This window comes from Macadamia integrifolia, chromosome 14, assembly GCF_013358625.1.
Source record: "Macadamia integrifolia cultivar HAES 741 chromosome 14, SCU_Mint_v3, whole genome shotgun sequence".
Classification (NCBI taxonomy): Eukaryota; Viridiplantae; Streptophyta; class Magnoliopsida; order Proteales; family Proteaceae; genus Macadamia; species Macadamia integrifolia.
Genome location: NC_056570.1, coordinates 32,791,182 through 32,811,303, shown reverse-complemented (window position 1 = coordinate 32,811,303; position 20,122 = coordinate 32,791,182).

Genomic DNA, 20,122 nt, shown 5'->3' with positions numbered 1-20,122 from the left:
TTTTTTTTTTTAATAACCTTCTCCAGAGAGAGAGAGAGAGAGAGAGAGGTGGGGGGTGCCATTCACAATGCCATTGGAATCGTGACTTGAAAAAACTCCCGAATGTGCATAACCGCTCAAAGCAACTTCATAACAACAACCTTGGTTTTCCAAGAAAAAAAATATATAACAAATTTATAAGGGGAAATTAACCTAAGAAGGTGAAACATTTTATAGGTAAAATAGCAAGTAAAAATCAAATTAACAAGAAAAATAAAAAGGAAACACTAGGTAACACAATCACAAGCCCACCCCGAAATAGCAGGAGACAAATCTTCATGTTGACATAAGATCCAGGAGCCCTCCACAAATTCTTCTAATAAACTCCTTTAAAATCCACTCTTGATATAGTGTAGTCATAAATGAAGTTCTCATCTGCTTACATAGTTCTGTATATGACCTTTTTTATATTTTGTTTTTTGGTTTTTTCATCTACAACTACTCTTCCAATGCTTTCTAAAATTGCGACAAGATCCAGCATATAACGTAGAGAACCATTTCAACAACAAAATGCCTCTAAAACTCAATCTTGGAGCAGGCGATTTATTTAATGTGTCCATCAAGATATGTTCACTATGTTGGCTATGGTTGTACCGGTAGTCGACAAAGCTGCGAAAGTGTTCAGAAAGTTTTAGAACGCATTGGGTGGTCACCCTAAACAAAAAGGAGAGTCAAAGGAAAAGGAATAAATGTATAAGGTCAACAATAAATATGTCATACGCAGTCAAAAGTAATTTTTATTTATTTATTTTATTTTTCAAGTTCAAGGGCTTATTGGTCATTACATAGTAGACCCACATAGGGGCCAAGTACAATCTCACAGAGGAGTCAATAGGGGCCCAAGGTCACATTTCTTGGAAAGCAAGGAAATTGAGGCAAATCAAGCACCGATGCACTTGAGAGGAGTTGATCAAGTGACCAACCCTCCGACAAGTACTCCATTGAGCACTACAAACCACCAAGCCAAGGCCTAGGTTTGTGTGCAATCAAAATATGACGTGATGGAACTTTATTTCATGAAGGGAGAGAGTATACATAAAAAATAGGGGTCAGTTTAGTTCATGGGATTACTAAAGCAGACATTGACAACAATTGATGGCTGCACCCATGATGGAAGAAAACATCCTCTTCAAATATAAAGAAGTAAGTTTTCTCACCAAAAAAAAAAAAGTTTTCTCGACTTCGGTTTGGAGGGAGTTTGCAGACTGTTTTGGAGTTGGATGGCAATATCATCAGTCGATTGAACGCTTGATTATGTGGTGGAAAGGTAAGGTCAGAAGTCTAAACCTGAAAAATCCTTGGCTCATGGGTTTCTCAATACTTGCAGCAAATATTTGGTTGGAAAGAAATAGAAGATCTCACGAGGCAGTAGCTAGACCTGATTGGAAAATCTTTGAATTTGCGCGTCGAGAGCTTGCTCTATGCCTTGGCTGCTCACAAGGGGAGGTGAAGGCTCCTTCTGATGTTATTTGTTGAAGATTGGGTGTCCCTGTGGATTACACGATCTCCTGTCCCCCTTTGGAAGTCCATTGGTGCAAGCCTCAGAGAGAATGGATAAATCAATGTTGATGGGAGCTCCTTGGGAAATCCAGGAAGAGCAGGTGCAGGGGGAATCGCTCGAGATAGTGAGGAGCAAGTTCGTGACTCCTTCAGTATATTTTTTAGTACAAAAAAAATTTACGAGGATGAATTTGAGGCAGCAATGGAAGGGATTCTGATGGCCAAGGCACTGAGGGCAAGAGGTCTATGGATTGAATCAGACTTAGGTGCGGTGGTCGCAGCAGTTTAGAGAAACCATATTCCATGGTTTATTCTCCAAAAATGGCGATTTTCTCTCCATTTCTTGGAGTCGATCCCCTGGAAGATCTGGCATTGCTTTCGTGAGGTCAATCCGAATGCAGATTTCCTAGCTAAGAAGGCTGCAAAATCTGGGATTTCGGAATTTTTAGTGTCCTTCCCGAGACATGTTGCTGAAGATTTAGAAAATGATATATTGGATAAGCATAGATTTCGCTTCCACTAGGGTGTTGCTTTTTCTCTCTGCTGATGGCCATGCTGAAGGGGGAGAGTTTAAGTTCCCCTAGTGGTCGTGGCCTTTCTTTGTTTTTCTTTGGTTGTCCTGTTTTTTTCCTATTCCTTTTTAATAAAATCATCTTCTAGCCAAAAAAAAAAAGTTTTCATCACTTCATGTGATGTTTCCCCACCTCCTATTTTTGAAGGCCCAAATTCCCTAGGCATTGCTATTGCCTCCACCATCCAACTACCAAAAATGATCGCTTTCTTTTCACCATGGTTGAAGGAAATTGTAGTCCAAAATAAAATATAAAGATATGAGATAATCCAGCATTTTTGGGTTTTTGTTTTGAGAAAGTTGTTGGGCCGATTCTAGGAAAAGTATTTTTTAATTCTGAATTTCTCTTTTTTCATATTTTTAGTTGCCTGGGCCTAGAAAGACACCAGAAACTGAAACATAAGTATACAGGCTTTTTTTTTTTTTGCTAAAGGTTGGCAAAGAATAATATTATAAAGAATGAATGGGTGTGGGTCCCTACATCTATATGTAGCCCCAATACTCTTTGGATGGTGTGAGATTGTTGCAAAAGGTCATGGTCTAAGAGAGGATCTAACTTCTGCAAGTAACAACTATTGGAGTTTTGCCTTGGCCTTCGAAATTTTATTATATTATTTTTTTTGGGAAGGGGTGGGGGGTTTGGAGAAAAAGGAGGGAAATAAATATTGATTAATGTCTTTATGTGAGTTTGTGGTATGAAGGTGTCTCCAATTCTTTGTTATATATGCACAGGTTAACAAGATGTTTAAAAGTCGGTCAAAATACAAGATGGAAATAAATATTGATTGATACCTACATTAGCGATAACTCTCCACTAACCAAGTCAAGAACGTTGAGTTCCCAATCTGCTGATGATAAGGCCAAGGCCTTGATTGTATTCCTGTTTTTTAATTTCATTCTTCTTATAACACGTAAAAGGTAATTTTTTATTTTTTTTTCCCTCTCTCCATTGCTTAGTGCACTCTCATATATTCATGCTTCTATCTTGAATCTTTTTACCAAAAAAAAAAAAAAATCTTGAATCTTAGGGTCCATTTGATTTTGTTTCCAGAAACGGTTTTTTCGTTCTTCTGTACTCAGAAACTGAAAAACACCCCAAAAACTGTTTGATTTTTCTATTTCGTTTCACTTATTTTTGGAAACAGAAATAGAAATTTGCCTATTTCTATGTCTGGAAACAAGAATGGAGAAACAAGTTAGACTTGTTTTTCGTGTTTCTAGAAAAATGTGGGAGTGACAAAAATTGTGAAAAACTCGAAACTTCGCTCAACCTACCCAACCCATTGTTGAAACTTCTTGCTAACCATATTCGGTGATTCCAACCTGATTATGTGAAGCTCACAATTTTAGATTGCCTTCATCCTTCTGAAGCTCATTTCCGTAAAGAATACCTAAAACTCTAGCGTCATGCCTTCACTTGTGAGTTGCATTCCTACAACGCCGTGCCTTTACTCATGTCTTGAGCTCGACTACATTATTGAAAACGTTTCGGTAAACAAAAAAATCAAACACCTTTTTGTAATTCTAAAAATCGTTTCTTAACACAGAAATGACAAAAACCATTTTTCCTGGTCCAGAAACAAAGGAAGCAAAATCAAATGGGCCCTTATGTTTTTTTCTGGAGCTTATTGTAATCTTTAGGCTTTTCTATAGGCATTAAAAAAATAATAATATAATAAAATTGCTGGAAGCCACTTTCATGGCCTTACACTGGGGAATGAGTCGCCTAGAACTATGGAATAGATTTTTGAAGAAAGAAATTTAATTTGGTGATAATTCTGAGGTTGTGATTGATATTAGTAGCAGAAAAATATAAAACAGAACATAAGGGGTTCAAAGTTGACTTTTTTTTTTTTTTTTGCTAAAGATGGAAGAATTCCATTAATGAAAAAAAGAGAATACAATGACTAGGATTTAAAAACCCCCACCTTCGGCATGGCCATCAGCAGGGGAAGAAAAATCCGCAATTACATTATAGGGAATCTAGGCCTCGAGTCCGCATCAAAAGCGATCTCAGATTTGATGTGCGCAAGGAAGGAAGCAGGACAGCTAGAATTCCCTGATTTTGCCGCTTCTCTAGCAAGGAAATTAGCTACTTCATTTGCTTCACGGAAGCAATGGGTAATCTTCCAACTAATGGAATCCAAGAAACAGAGACAAGAGATCCAATCCTGATAAATGTACTAAGGCATTGATCAATCTTGGACCGCCAAAACCACTGCTGCATAGTCCAATTCTATCCATAAGCAAGACACCCTTAGCTCTTTGCCCAGAAAAATACCTTTAATGAGGGCTTTGAATTCATATAGTAGTTTGACTGAACATCTAAAATCTTTTGAACGACCCCACTATGCCTCCCCTATCGTCTCTGAGGACCCCTTCTGCACCAGATCTTCCAGGATTTCCAAGAGAGCAACCGTTAACATTCAGTTTGTGCTAGCCCCGAGGAGGTTTACACCAGTTCATTTCAAGCATTGAGGGGGCATTTTTTGGAATAGCATTTATCCCAAGGCGATGACAACAGAGAAGGTCTCTAGCGTTTTTAATCACACCCTAAAGAGATAGATTCCGAGCTTGCACATCATGCTTGATATTTTCAAAGATGTGATAGACCAATCAGGAAGGACCATCATGATGCCTCTCATTTCTTTCCCGCCAAATATTATCAGCAACCACAACGAAGCCAATGGTCCATGGGTCTTTAACAGACATAACTCTCCTTTTTCTAATCCACCACAATGACAACTGATGTATGTCATTGAGGTTATGCCTTATTACCCCAAAACAGTCCATGAACCACTTCCAAATATCAACAGAGAATGTGCAGCTTATGAAGATGTGGTTAAACGATTCAGCATTCAAAGCACAAAGGCAGCATTTTGAGACCATGGAAATATCATTCTAAGAGACGATATCATCCGTGGGGATCTTCCTGTGCATCAGACGCCAGCCAAAAACTGATTGACGTGGATGCAATGCCTTATTCCAGACAAGGGTAAACCAGGGAACCTTTGGGTTTTATCTTCTAATTTCATTCCAGGCGGAAAAAGTGGAGAAAACCCCTGTGGTAGACCCACTCTAGAAGCATTGATCATCCATATCAAATTGAGGAAGTCTGATTTGTTTAGTTGCAGAGAAGGCATTCTTTAGTGCACTTGATCTTACTCAGGAATAGACCATCTGAACTTTGAAATAATTTCAGAGGCTGTTGTCGTGGAAGTGATGAGGCGAAAGAGAGCAGTACCACAAGCTTCCACAAGAGGGTATTCTCCCAGCCAGTTTGCATTCCAAAGGTTGATTTTTTTTACATTGACCACTATCCATCTCTCTGTACTGGATATGAAAGACCACATTTTACGGATACCTGGCCATATAGATGAGGGTTTGATCAATTTTTTGGGAAGGTCATTTTTCATGAATCGATCCTTAAGGAAGCTACTCAAGGCAGAATTCCCATGTTTCAAATTCCATGCTTGCTTGCAAAGTAGAGATTTGTTGACATCTCTCATCCTGCAGATGCCAAAGCCACCTTCATCAATAGGTTTACACACATTGTCCCATTTGACAGTCACAACTTTTGAAGAATCAATGTCCCTCGTCCAGATGAAAATTTTCATCCATTTTTCCATTAACACAATCATGGATGATGGCCACCACTATACCAAAAAATTTTGTACAGGCATGTTAGAAATGACAGATCGAACAAGCTACACCCGACTAGCCATGGATAGAATTTTCCCTTTCCATCCCGAGAGGCGATCCCGAATTTTATCCATAGTTGGCATCACATATTGATTCTTGACTCTTCCCTTGAAGATTTCTACACCAAGATACTTCGTAGGGAATTTACATGAAGGAATTCCCACGGCTTCAGTTATGGCCAGCTTTCTAGAAGAGTTGATGGCTCCAAAAAATAATTTGCTTTTGTCCAAGTTTATAGTCTGGCCTGAGAAATCCTGATATTTTCTAAGGAAAGCATTTAAATTTCAAACATATTTAATGGAGGCATTTATAAAGATGAAAATATCATCAACAAAAAGCAAATGAGTTGGAACAAGCACACCTCTTGGACCTTTCAAGGCTTTGATATCTTTTTTAAGAAGGAGATTTTTCAGACCTCTGTAGAGAACCTCTTCCTCCAATATAAATGGAATTGGAGAAATCGGATCACCTTGACACAAACCCCGTTCAACTCCAAAGTAGCCTATTGAGAAGAATGGAAATATTTGAAGAGGATAAAATCTGGTAGACCCAATTCAGCCTAGTGTTAGAGAAGCCAAACTTCCTTAATACTTGGATAATAAATCTCCAAGAAATTGTATCAAATGCCATCCAGATGTCAATTTTAGCCCCTAGACAGCCACCTCTTGCAGAAGAGTGCATAATATTTGCCAATTCAGAAGCCAAGGCAATATTATTGTGAATAAGCTTCCCTTTCTAAAATGCTCCCTGCTCTTCAGAGACAAGTCTTGGAAGACGAAAGGATAATCTAGTTGCGAGGATTTTAGAGATTACCTTGCAGAAGAAATTACTCATACAAAGAGGTCTGAATTTATCTAGAGACATCGCCCCATTTATTTTGGGAATTAGGGCTAAAAAATTGTTATTGAGACCAGGATGCATCGATCCAGAGACAAAGAAATCACGCACAGCTCTTTCAAAGTCCATGAAATAATATCCAACAACAACGAAAAAAATAGCTTGGGTAGACATCCGGTCCAGGCGAGCTTTTAGGGTCCAGATCCCACACTGCTCGCTTAATTTCATTCACTCCCGGGATAGCATCCAAGCTTAGGAGATCCACCTCATCAATAAGACTGGGAATAGCCTCAAGCAAGTCCAAGTGGTTCGTCAAAGGCACACTCTTATGGAAATCTTCATAGTAGCTGATCATATGATTTGCAATATCATCTCCATCCGAAATAATTGAACCATCCATTTTCTGCACTCTTCTGATGGTATTCTTAGCTCTTTTTATTTTTGCATAGAGATGAAAGAACTTTGAGTTTCTATCCTTCTCGTTCAACCACCTGATCCTTGATTTTTTGGTCCATAGTTTCTCATGATTTTTCATTGCCACAAGGTAGGCAGTCTTTGCATCAGCTTCTTGCCCAAACCTATCCTCGTTCATACCATGCATTTCCATTTGAGCTTGAATCTGATCCAAAACCTCCCTTGTTCTGACCAACTCTTGATAAAAGTTTGGAAAAGCTTCTCAAGCCCAATTTTTGATGATCGGTTTCAACCTTTTCAGCTTCTGAGCTAAGACATATGAAGGAGACCCATATATGATGTGACCCCACGACTCAGAGACCAGCTGTAGAAAGGAGGGGTGCTCTATCCAAAATTTATGAAAACGGAATGGACAATTAGTAGGCTTAGGGCACTCCTCAAAAATAACTAGAATTGGGTTGTAGTCAGAAAAATCCCTATGAAGGACTAGCTGAGCACAATCCTGGAAATGAGTCAACCATTCCTCATTGCAGAAACCCATGTCAAGGGCAGCCGCTACATTCGACCTTCTTCTATTGTTTGTCCAGGTGTATTTTGGGCCTTGAGAGGGCAGTTTTATCAAACTGCAAGAGTCAATCATGACATCAAACTTTGCAGCTGAGCCCATGTTGAATCTGCCAAGACCCCTTTTTTCATGGGAAGCTAGTGTGGCATTAAAGTCCCCTACTACCACCTAGGGTTCAGCCAAAGCGGACACTGACCTTAGCTCAACCCACAGATCTCTTCTAATAGCTCTGAAACTACTAGCATGAATAGTAGAAATCAAGACTGGTTTATTTTTCCAATCAATCCTAACAGTAATTTGCTGATCAGAGAAAGATAAAATCACAAGTTTTGGGGTACCTCTTCTCCAAAGCAGCCAAAGATTCGGAACTCTATCTCTCCTGAAATTGCAAATGACATCAGCATCAAACCCTAAATTGTTGAAGAAGTGAACAAGACAAGATGAAGGGTCAATCATTGGCTCAGCCAGACATAAAATGTCAGGATTTTTTTCTCCAACAATCTTCCTCAGAGCCATCCGCACCGAGGCCTTCTTGAAACCCCTCACATTTCAAAATAGGACCTTCATAATTACTTTTTTAAAGTCGCGATGCGATCAGACCTTTTGGTCTGCTCGAGAGTGATTGCACCCTTCTCTTTCCTCCTTGCATTATTCATGTCAAATTCAGCAGTAGCCGCTAACCTATCAGCCATTGCACTCTCCTCGTGGTGGACCTCCACCACACCCCCATGAATGGACGTAGATGGGATAGAGGAAATTACATTGTCCTGAAAGGGATTATGAGACTGAGTTGGAGAACCGTCTTCCAAGGATTCTGATATATAAGAAGATACGTCCACCACGGCCAAAGTTATAAAGAACCTTTTTTCCAGGCCTCAAATTTCGAGCCGTTTCTCCCGTTTTATTGTTGGTCTCTGTAAAAGCCTCCACATCCTTCTCTCTCTGAGCGCCTTCCTCCATGGGTTCCTGAGAATCCCTATCAGATAAATGGGTATGTTGTTCCAACCAATATCCATCATCCGCTAATGGGTTATCCACCATAGTTGGGCTATGCCCCATCAAACGTTGACAATTTGAACCGAAAAAGGTAGAGGGGGTGTCGGAACGGATGGACAATGGATTTATTAGAGAAAGCCTCAACCCCTAAGTGGAGAATGTGTATTTGATAGTAGAGCGATAAAAAAATTACTATGTAATGTCACTTTCCTATTCCAAGGCTTGATGATTTATTGGACTAGCTTTCATGCGCGACTATCTTTTTGAAATTAGATTTGAAAAGTGGCTACCATCAAATTAGAATTAAACTTGGGGACGAGTGGAAGACAATGTTCAAGACATGCAGTGCATTATTCGAATGGTTGGTTATGCCTTTTGGGTTGTCTAATGCCTCTTCAACCTTCATTCAGTTCATGGCACAAGTTTTGAAACCATTTTTGGGCACTTTGTTGTAGTTTATTTTGATGATACACTTGTCTTTAGTAGATCTACTAATTAACACTTACAGCATCTTCGATCTATATTGTTTGTGTTGAGATAGGAACATTTATTTGCAGCTACTGAAATATACTATTTCCTGGTGTCACAAATCTTATTTCTGGGATTCAATGTTTCAGAAGGTAGTATTTCTATGGATGATGCAAAAATCAAGGTGATATAAGAGTGGCCAACCCCTACTAATGTGCATGAAGTTCGTAGCTTTCATGTGCTTGCTTCTTTTTATTGGCGATTCATTGCACACTTTAGCACCACTGCAACCCTATTCACCAGTTGCATGAAGAAAGGAGTGTTTGAGTGGACAAGTGCAGTTCAAAGAAGCTTTGAGCAATATTAGGAGAAATTGATTATAGCCCCAGTACTTGCCCTGCCTAACTTTGACCTCATATTTGAAGTTCACTATGATGCTTCAGGTTCGGGTATTGGAGCCATTTTAAGTTAAGGTGGTCGCCCTATTGCCTATTTTAGTAAGAAGCTTAGTAGGCAAAACTTCATTATAGCACTTATGACTTAAGAATGTTATGCTCTGTTTTGCATTCTTTCACATTGGAGACAAAATTTAATTGATAGGAAATTATTTTGTACATTGACCATGAAGTTTTAAAGTATATTTCAGGTCAACAAAAACTTAATTCCCGACATGTGAAATGGGATGAATTTCTTTAGGATTTCACTTTCAAAAAAAAGTTTCCTATTTACTATGCATACCACAGTACTTGAATTTAAGTCCTTAAGATCCTTATTTTTTTTTTACATATTTTGGAGGAAGTGTGTGCTAAGATTGTTCCCTTCACTTGAAGATTATTACAGAAGTTCATATTGAGGAACATTTTGGCCGCTATAAGACTTTTCAGTTAGTGGCGACTCATTATTTTTGGCCCAATATGAAACGGGATGTGCACCATTTTGTGATGCATGCGATGTTGAGTGTGCCAAACATCCAAGGAACAAGCTACTTATGCTGGTTTATATTTTCCATTAAGGGAGAAAGTTAAAATGTTGGGACTTAATAGAAATGTAGTTTCACATTGATTCTTTGAGACCTTGGATTGATATGTCATTTTTTTTTTTTTTTTTTGCTAACAACGGGTATCCAGGCCTTCGGCCTGACTAGTCCTGTGGGCCCATACTGACCCCACAACAGCATGGACTAGGTCATACCGGGGTTGAATGAGAATCATTCAACTTTCACTGAAATGAGTGAAGAGCACTAATCACCCCATGTGAGCGCCCCAAGGTGTGCCTAATGGGAGTCTTAATATAAGGTATACTTTTGGACAATCTCAACCTAGTACCTTAGGCTTTGTCTAGAAGCCCAAGAAAAGAGAAGAAAATAAAAGAAAACATTACAAATTTTTCAGGATTTTCTCGTCTTTTTAAATTTCAGCCTGTTTGGTACATAATAAAACTATAGAAGATTTTTTTGTTTGAATTTCAAAATTCTCTTCGTTAATTGTGAATTGCCTCAGGAGCATTGCTATTTTCTATGCATCCAGGAGATTTATCTCTTCTAAGAGATGAGATGATGAAGGCCCAAACCCATCAAGTCAAGGCCTAAGGCTATAAAGCAGATTTGATTGATTTGAACTAAGGCCAAGAAGGAACCATGCATTAAAGAAGTTGGCCCAACACTCTTGGCCAAATCCACCATTGGGAGTCCCTAAGGCTATGTTTGGTAGCCAAGAGAAGAAAAGAAAAGAAAAAAGAATCTAGAAAAGAAAAGAAAAGAAAAGAGAAGAAATGGTGAGAAAATAAAAAGAGTATGTATGTTTGGTTACCAAGAGAAGAAAAGAAAAGAATTCAAACAAAATTTAATTGTAAGAGAGAGATAGACACATAGAAAATCATTGTGTAATCATTCATTTTTTGTCTTATTATTTTTTCATATTTTCTTATGTTTTCTTGTGTTTTTGGTAAGAAAATTTTTTTGGGAAGCAAAAGAAAATTTCACAATTTCCAAGGAGAATTTTGAATTTGAAAAGGGGAATCTTCTCTTGGGTGAAGATATATCAAGTGCAAAGAAAAAATCTTAACACAAGGAAAAAAGTACAAAAAGTGTACTTTTTTTTTTTTCTTTTCTCTTGATTACCAAACACAGCCTAAGAGATTCCTTTAAGTTCTTCTTTCTCTTCCCTAAGTCAAGAAGCTTCTCTTCCCCTGAAAGCTACAAAGAAAGCCCACCTGGAAGTCACTTATCTTGAAACAAAAATCAAGACTTTTGATAATACAAACTTTAGTAACAACCCAGGATAGTGGGATTTCTCGATTATCTTTCTTTTCTTCTCTTGTATAATCTCAACCTTAGGATCTTAAAGGTAGACGTTGAGATTTTAGAATTGTATTTGCCTATAAAAGGTCACCAAAGATAGCATGTAAAAATAGAATGATAAGAGTTTTTAATCGAATTTAATTAATAATAAAAAAAAATAGAATTGGATGAAGGAAAATTTCAAAGTTGCTCAAAGCACCTTGTGACCCTTGAAGAGTTCCTCCTATGAAACTAAATTGTGTTTCACCCATCCTTGAAGAAATTGAGCTTTCAATCAGCCTAGAAGAGCTGAGCCTTCAACCTTGAAGAGTTGAATCACACGCTCTCAAAGATCCAACCTAGAAGAGTTGAATTTTTAAAGCAATTCTTTTCAGATTCGGACTGTGTAAGTATAGTAACTTGATAGCACTTTTAAGCCTTTTTTCACCTAAAATCTCAACAATTCCTCTTTCACAAAAGTTGTATCCCCACGTCTTATCTTTAATTCTGAATTTGAATTACCCCAAACGGATATCGGAGCAGAGAGTTATCTCTAAATTACTGGCCTAAGATCATTCTGTCCAAAATTGATTTTATCTACAAAGTCAAGTACTCTCCCGATCCTTGTATTCGGGCAATCCCATGAGGGAGATTGCATTATGAGATAATAAGGTACAGTCAAGAAAAGGGAAGGAAGAGAGAGTGGTGGGGAGCGATAAAAGCCATAGCTTCGTCAAAAATAGTAGCGGTCAACCCGATCGCCCCTGATGATGTCAATGCAAGGTGCATAGCCTGTACTTTACAATATACAAAACTCTTCTCTCCAGGATTCTACACCTCTGAACCCTCCCTTGGGACCAATAAAGAATAGCATTCACATGTAACAAACAAGAGGAAGAATGGCTACCACTGCCATTGCTTCATCTTCTTTCCCATCACTCTCCATCCATACATCTTTTTATTAAACCCTCTGACCCATTTGTTTCTCCACCTTTTGATCAGAAGCAAATCCGAGATTTCAAAGCACCGATTTTGTGCGCCAAAAAATTCAACATTATAGCATGTCAAGTGCTGGTTCATTCAAAGAAATACAAGAATCAGACCGGCCATACAATACAGGTTTCACTATATCTCTGCTCCAAAAAAAATAGAAAAACAATAGAATCAATTTTTGGGAATACTGCCATAAAGAGCCTAAGTGGATAGTTTGTAAAGAAAAACCCAAAAATAAGTAATCATGTAATTTTCACAATAAAAGAATGAGAGCTACATTGACCAGAGAAGATGTTTGTCCTTTTAAATATTGTGGTCTTTAGATAAATAGAATGAAAAGTACAGCGTCTACAAAAGAAGACTTACCTTGCTTTCGTCCTAGGAAATCTCCCCCGGACTAATTTGTTAGTGTCCATTTCAATATCATTTTCAATTTAATATAAGAAATCCTAGATCAAATTCGTCCCCCAGGATCTTGAAAACCTAATGATTTGATTAAAAAAGTCTTAGAATTGAATCAGTCAATTCAACCTATCCAATTCAAAACAGTGGAAGGTAGATTAAGTCGTGGTGCATGAACCACAACTTAAAACTAGAGCTATGGCTATATCTGGTGAAGTTTGTTAAGATATGTTTGTATAACTACTACCTTTGAAAATTTCAGTCAAACTTAAATTTCAGAACTATTCATATCGGAGCGAAAGTCGCAACTTTCAAACAATGTCGATTTTGGGCACCAAGCATTGGAACACGAAGGGCAATTAAAGGTGGAGATGGTAAAACGAAGGTAGTGATCATATGTTGGGGTTACGATGTCTTGTATTCCATTGCTTGCAAAAGCGGGTTAGTTCCGGATGACATTAAAAAGTCCAAGGCTTTGAGGCCTTCTCCATTGTTTGACCATAGTGCCTATGATTTGAATGTAACATGGTCTGCTTATGAGTTAAATGCAATGCCTCAATGAATGATTAAAATGTGTTAAATTGGGTACTGTTTTGACATATTATGTACTGTCATAAGATGGTTAAACTGTTCTCAGTATTTGAGCTCAATTGAGTGGAAAATTACTCATTGCTTCCGGGAAGTAAATTTGGTGGCAGATTATCTTTCAAAAACCGCCGCTCTTCAAGGAGTCTCTTCCTCAGTGACGTCTTGGTCGTCCCTGATCCGGATGGAGTTGGGAATGGATGCTTCTCGTCGGCCAAGATTCAGAATATCTTGATTATGTCTATTATTATTTTTTCTCTCTTTCTGTGGGCGCTTTCGCTGGTCTTCTCTTCCTGCTGATGGCAATGCTGAAGGTGTGTTGGGTTAGTCAGCCTTAGCTACCATATGAAGTCTTAAGTGTTTAATGTGGTTGATAAGAGTGCTTGCCCTGTTCTGCTGATGGCAATGTGGAAGGTGGAACTTGTGCAATCCCTTTTTGACCATGTGAGAGGTGTGGGTGATCCTTCCCTCCCTCTTTTTACATACATTATTTATTTTTTTCTTTTGTAATTAATATACACGAATTTCTAGCGAAAAAAATGTACTGTCATAAGGGAAAATTGATCCATGGTGCTTAAAGTTCCATAAGTTGGTTTTGGAATTTCAACAAACATATGGTGACGTTGCAATATGGGTTTACATTATGATGCTTGAATTTATCCTGATTGGTTGGAAAATTTAACAAACATGTTGTGAATTTGAAAGTGTACAACTGTAATATGATTTAAACGGGTTGATTTTTATTTATTTATTATTAATTTTAATTTTTAAGGTCAGCATGAATATATTAAGAAAATAAAAGAATGGAATAAGAGGCCTAAGCCATACAGAACGAAGAAAAAAAGAAAAAGAAAAAAACTCAGCACCCTTTTCCACCTTCGGCATTGCCATCAGTAGAAAAGGGGCCAATACATACTAAAAAAAGGGTCCAGAAGGACCCACAAAATTAAGAGAACCGAAATCTCGGTTTTCCAATAGCATCCCAATCTATGTCATAGACAGAGAACCTTGGGGGAGAATTCCACACTTCAGATGAACTCGTAGATAAATGGATTGATAAAATACTGTTATATATGGTAAAGTGTTTACTAAAATGAAGAATGAAGAATGAAGATCATGTACAATTGGATCACTTAAATTGTAATAGGAATATGGTTGAGACATTTTCACAAACACTGTGATGAAATCGTAATTACTTGCTTAACTTAGTGAATTAAGGGACTTATAGAATTTCATGAGGAATGTTATGAGGGCCACTATATGGATCAAATAGTGTAGTGAAGAAGGATCGATCTATTACATAATTTTTTTTTTCTAACAACCGGTATTCAAGCCTTCGCCCTGACTAGTCCCATGGGTCCATACTAACCTCACAATCGCATGGATCGGGTCATACTGCGATTAAATGAGAACCATTCAACTTTCACTAGAAGCAGGGAAGAGCACTAAACACCCCGTGTGAGTGGCCCCGAGAAGGTAAGAGGAGTCGAACTCAGAACCACATGCTTCGTGAGGCGAAAGTCCCTTTACCAACTCGCCTACCCCCTTGGGTTATTACGTAAATGTGTGACCTAAGTTGAACCACGTCATTATACCTATATAGTGAGTCATTTTCTTCAAGCAAGATTTGTCAATTCAGATGGCTCTTTGAAAGAAGGGTATAAATCCTCCTTGGTATGGGTGGGTATAAAAAAAAAAATGTGGAATTTTGTGTCGGAGCATGAAAGGTGGATGGTGGGAAATGGGAGGAATATTTTATTCTGGCATGATAGGTGGATTGGTCCAAAGTCTTTGGTAGAAATATCACCATTTCAGGGATCGTTCTTCCAATGTAAAATTACTTTAATAAATTTTACTACGTTATTTGTCTACTCACTCGGTACCAACCTTGATTCCATTTATTTTACTAATCTTTATTTTGATCCATTTGAAATTCTATAAGACCTTTAATTCCCTAAATTAAGCATGTTATTACCTTATTCTCTCATGAGAAAAGGGGTCATGGTCGGTTCAATCTTGCTTCAGTGGCAGATTTTCAAGCAATGGTTGATTCTTACTTGCTTATTTTTGTTCCCTCTCAAGAAAGAAATTTACCTGGTCTAACAATCGTAGAAGGGGTCATTGGCAGCCGTGCTTGACTGTAGCTTCTGTAATGGGCAGTGGCTTGATTTCTTTAAGAACATATCCCAAAGAATTCTTCAAAGTACTGTGTCTGATCATGCCCCTCTCTTGGTGATTTCTGATGCTGTCCCTAAGCCATCAAACATCCCTTTTAGATTCCATAGCTTCTGGATGGAGGATGACAACTTTATTTCTTTTATTAAAGAGGCATGGAGTTCAAGGTTTCATGGCAATCCTCTTCTCTCTCTTTGTCAGAAGCTGAAATAGGTAAAACTATTTTTGAAGCCATGGGCAAAGAAAGCATTTCCAAATCTTGATATTGAGGTTGAGAAATCTTCCAAAGATCTAAAAGCCATCCAAGATGAAATAGAAGCTGTGGGCATGTTTGAAGAGCATTTTGCCAAAGAGGCTGATGCAAAACCGCCTTCTGTAAGGCCTCTCAAATGCAAGCATAGCTATGGTCTGACAAAGCCAAGCAGAAATGGATGAAGGATGGAGATCGGAATTCAAAGTTTTCCATTTCTCTGTGAAAATGAGAGGGTCTCGTAATCTGATTCACTCTCTAAAGAAAGAAGATGGATCTTGGGCTTCTGATCAATAGGCCTTGGCATCTTACATCTCTGATTTTTATGAATCCTTCCATGGAGCAGCTTCGGTGAATCCCCACTAGGACCTTCTCGATTGCATTCTATGGGAGTTAAGAGGATAGTGATAAGGCTGTCCTTGATGCAATCCCTTCTAAGGAGGAAATCAAAACAACTGTTTGGGATCTGGATCCAGACAGTTCCCCTGGCCTTGATGGTTTCTCAGGTAATTTCTTCAGAAGAATTTGGGATATTGTTGAGCATGAATTTTGTAGAGCTATTATTCATTTCTTCAGGGTGGGGAAATTTCCTTTGGGTGTCAACGATTGTTTTGTTACCCTTATTCCTAAAATTTCAGGGGCTTCTTGTCTTAGAAATTTTTGCCCGATTTGTATGGCCAATTTCTTCTCTAAAGTCATTACCAAAATTTTATCTCCTAGACTATCATGTTTCCTTCCCCGTCTTATCTCTGAGGAGCAGGGTGCCTTCTAGAGAGGTAAAATTATTTCTTCAAACATTAGCCTTGCCTCTGAACTTGCAAATCTAATGCATTGTTCAGTGAGGGGAGGGGGTATGGGAATTAAATTAGACGTTCAAAAACCCATTGACATTCTTTCTTGGGATTTTGTCTTTGCCACTATGATGAAATTTGGCTTCTCTCAAACTTGGATTTCATGGATTCATGAAATTCTCTTCCTCTAGAATCTCAATCCTGGTGAATGGTGGTCCTGTGGGATTTTTTGGGGCTGCTCGTGGTCTACGCCAAGGAGACTCAATCTCTCCCATTCTTTTTTATCTTGGCTGAGGAAGTTCTATGTAGAGGTCTGAAATTATTATCTGAGAAGGGTCAGCTAAAACCTCTTCCAGGGCCAAGAGGCACAACCGTCCCATCTCACTTATTATTTGTTGACATCTTTGTGTTCATGAATGCTTCAGCATCCTATGTTAGGAATCTACAAAAATTTCTTCTCAGGTATCAAGAGTTCTCTATCCAGCATATTAATCTGGAGAAGAGCAAACTTTTCTTTGGGAAGATAGATCCTCATAGAAAGCATTACATTTCGGAGACATTGGGCATCCCAATTTCTAAACTTCCCAAAAAATACTTGGGAGTCAATCCAAAGATGGCTGGATGTTATCCCTTTCCTGGAATCAATCCCTTGGAAGATATCCCATTGCTTTCACGAAGCAAATCCAATTGTAAATTTTCTGGCAAAAAAGGCTTCAAAATCTGGGAACTCAAAATTCTCAGTGTCTTTCCCTAGACATGTAGCTGATTATATAGAAAATGATATCCTGGGCAGGCATAGTTTTAGATTCTTCTAGGGCGCTGCTTTCTTTCTCTACTGATGGCCTTGCCGAAGGTGGAGTTTGTTAGCGGCTCTAGGGGTCTCTGCTTTGTCCCTGTTTCTTCTTTATGATGTACTCCCTTTTCTTCTTAATTCATCTTTTAGAAAAAAAAAAACTTCAAAGGAAGGGTCTCAAACAAATGCCTTCTCCCAATGATGGATAAAATCAATGGAAGGGAAAGCTTCTATCCTTGGCGGGAAGAGTTGAATTGGTTAGATCAGTAAAATTTGGAATTTCCATTCACAACTTTGCTATTTATTGGTGGCCTCAATCAACCATTAAAATAGTAGAGCAGTGGATGCGGAACTTTATATGGTCTGGTGATGTTTACAAGCAAAAGAAAGTTGTGGTCATGTGAAAAATGCTTGCAAACCAAAGCAGGAAGGAGGCCTCGGTATAAGGAAGCGACACGACGTTAACTCTACTTGCTTGTGTAAATTAGCTTGGCAAATCAAGCATGAGGATACAAGTATGAGCACTTTTTTTAGAGCAAGGTTTATGAATGCAGGTGGCTCATTCAACTCCAGCTATCTTTCTTCCTCCATTTTTCCTGGTTTGAAGAAAGTATGGAATATCATTTTAGGCCATAAACGGTGGACTGTTGGTAATGGGCAAAAAATAAACTTCTGACATGATAGATGGTTGGATGAAACTTCTCTTGCTGAGGGTTTAGGGCTGGATCCAATTGTCTTTGAGGGTGCTCACACTAAAGTCGCTGATTTCATTGAGACTAATAGATGGGTTATTCCATCAACAAGGTCATCATTTTTAAAAGAAGCTTTCACAAGGGCCTCTCAGATTTTGATCTCAGATCTCGAGAATACATGTCATTGGACTCCCACCTCCTCGGGTATTTTTTCTACTAGTTCTGCCTAGAACATCATTAGAACGAAACATCCTACTGTTCCTTGGTTCTCTATCGTATGGAAATCCCCTATACAGCCTCGGCAAGCTGCTTTTGGCTGGAGGCTCTATCATAAAAGCCTTCCAACTGATGATGCAATAAGAAAATGAGGTATTCATATATCTTCAAGATTTGAGCTCTGTGGAATGGCTGAAGAAACATTGATGCACCTATTTGGATCATGCAGTTTTTCCTCGCAGGTATGGAACCTGTTTTGCTCTTTATTCAATATGACTTGGCCCTCTTTCTCCAATATGGAAGATATGCTGGAATGGTGGAAAGAGAAAGCGCCCTCTATTTCTTTCAAGAATCTAGGGAACTGTGGTGCCATCCTTGTCCCTTATTATTTGTCGTTGGAGAGAAATTCTAGGTGTCATGGCAAGTCTCCTAAGCCCTTCAACCACTGCTTCCAAATGATCAAGGGTGTTTTTTGTTCATTCTCTTCGGTGCACATTGAATTTACAGCCACTATTTCAGACCTGCTGTGCGCTAGAAATCTTGGGATTCCCATCTCCCCGGGTAGGAAAAGAGAGCCTAAAGAAATTTTTTGGTGTCCTCCTTTTTTAGGATGGATAAAATTAAACACTGATGGTTGTTCCTTAGGAAACCCAGGGAAGGCGGGCACAGGGTTTGTTTTTAGGAACGAATATGCCCAGGTAATTCTAAATTTCAGAGAAGTCATTGGTGTGACATCAAACTTTGAAGCAGAAATTCAGGCAGTGATTTTGGTCTGGAATATGCTAGAACCATCAAAGTGTATAACCTTTGGATCGAATGGGATTCTGTGGCGGTGGTCACCCTTCTTTCTAGAGGCTTCGTTCTATGGTCTGTATCTCAAAGATAGAGAAATCTCAAGCCCTACTTTGACTCCATTGATTGGAAGATTACTCACTGCCATCCGGAGGTTAACTTAGTTGCTGATTTTCTCGCGAAAATGGCAGCAAAACTTGATGCTTCTGATCCAGTGACTTCGTGGCCCCCTTTGATGTCTATGGATTTGGAGATGGATGCTAACAAATGTCCCAGATACAGATTCATGTAACTAGTCTCTTTATTTCTTTCCGGGGTTTGGTTCCTTCATGCGATTTTCCTGCTAATGGCAATGCCATAGGTGGGACTATCGTGTAAGGTTCCTCTCCTATTTCCTTGTTGGTTCATTTTTTATCTATATCATATTTTTTTCTCATTAATATATTTCGTGTAATATTGTGTGTGTTAGCATGGTATCAAGAGCTCAGAAAAACAGCTTGCATGGATAACCGAGACAACGGTGACTGATACTATGGCTAATTTGACCCACAAATCTCTCCTAATAGCTCTAAAACAGCTTGCATGAATAACCGAGACAATGTTTTTTTTTTGTTTTTCCACTCAACAATACACAGAAATTTGCTGCTCAGAAAAAGAAATAATATTGGGTTGAGGATTACCTATCCTCCAGAGCAACTAAAGATTTGCAACCATGCCCACACAAGAGTTGCAAATTGAATCAGGTTTGAATCCTATCTTATCAAAGAAATGAACCGGGAACATCATAGGATCAATCATTTGCTTCGCCAGACAAAATGTTTGGATTTTTCCCCCCAACAATGTTTCTCAAGGCCATACGAGTTGCAGCCTTCTTGAAACCCCTGATGTTCCAGTATAGAACCTTCATGAATTATTTTTGGATGTCGCTATATGTTCAGACTTTCTAGTCTGCTCTGATGCAACAGTTGCTTTATGTTTCTTGGGCCTGGTGCCTCCTAACTCCATTAATTCAGACTCAATATTCCATCAACTAATAAGATCTCCTCACGATGAATCACCAGCT